Raw genomic sequence first — 1,323 nt, 5'->3', positions numbered from 1 at the left:
TCGCGAGCTCGCTGGCGATCCCAGCATCGCAGAACCAGGGCAAGGTGTCCTGGTGGCTGCAGCCAAGCGAGGCATTCTGCCAGACGGCGGCTGCACCGCGGCGAGAACTGAGAACCTGCCGCTCAACCTCATCCCCGGGTGACTGCAGAGTGCCCATGCCAGCGGCCCCGATCTCCCTGCGGTGGAAGAGTGGGGACCGGAGGCCCGGCCTCGGGGCCCTCAGGCTGGGCGCGCTGGCTATCCCGAGACCGCGCAGGCCATGCCCCTCCAGCCCGCCAGGGCGCCCAAGCTGCAGCCACCCTCTGCGTACAGGCAGCAGCCTCCAGGCAACCCCGGAGCCCGTCCGCACTCCCAGCATCTCAGAACCGGGGCCAGATGTCCCAGTGGCTGCAGCCAAGCCAGGCAGTCTGCCCTGCAGCGGCTGCACGGGAACGGGAACCGGCCCTCAGCCCTACCCCGGGTGGCTGCAGAGGGCCCCTGGTTAGCAGTCCCGAGCTACCGCAGAGGAGGAGCCGAGCGGAGGCAGGGCCTGGCGAGCTCTCAGGACAGGTGCACCCGCGATCCAGAGGCCGCCCGGGCCATGCTCCGCCGCCTGGGCGCCCGAGCTGCAGCCCCTCTCTGCCTGCTCACAGCAGCTGATTGGCAAACTCCCAAGCTCGCTGGCGCTCCCAGCCTCGCCGAACCGGGGCCAGATGTCGCCGTGGCTGCGGCCCAAACTAGGAGGTCTGCCCGGCGGCGGCTGCACCCGGGCGGGAACCGGCCCTAAACCCCATCCCCGATAGCTGAGGGGCCCCTGCCAGCAGCCCCGATCCCTCTTCGGAGGAGGAGCGGGGCGGGGGTCATGGCCAGGCGGGCCCTCGCGCCGGCGGGCTGCGCACCTGCTACTCCGGGAAGGCCCCGGCGAGCCCGGGAGAACCCGGAAGCCAGCGGCACCTGCGCCCGGGCTGCGGCCGCCCCTGCTGGGCGCGCGGGCTGGGAGCGGCTTCCGGAGTCCCCGCGGGCGTGAGCTGCAGGCGCGCGCCAAACGACCTCACCGGCTCACTGGATCTGACAGGTCCGAGGCTGCGGGTGTCGCTGCTGAAGGCTGTGGGGGACCCGCCTGGATCGCGGATTCAGAGCTACATCGCGGATTCAGAGCTGCACTGCGGGTTTGGGGCTGGAGCGCGGGTTTGGGGCTGGAGCGCGGGTTTGGGGCTGGAGCGCGGGTTTGGGGTGGGTGGGGGTGGAAAGGCCACGAGGAGCCGCGGCGGCTCAGGAGCGGGTGGTGGGCGGCCGAGAAGAAGAAGTCGCCACCATGAGGAAGTTCTTCAGCTTCGAGAGACG

The sequence above is a fragment of the Cebus imitator genome, unplaced genomic scaffold, assembly GCF_001604975.1.
Source record: "Cebus imitator isolate Cc_AM_T3 unplaced genomic scaffold, Cebus_imitator-1.0 Scaffold1372, whole genome shotgun sequence".
Lineage (NCBI taxonomy): Eukaryota > Metazoa > Chordata > Mammalia > Primates > Cebidae > Cebus > Cebus imitator.
The sequence above is the reverse complement of the archived record's forward strand: the minus strand, read 5'-3'. Positions refer to the sequence as shown.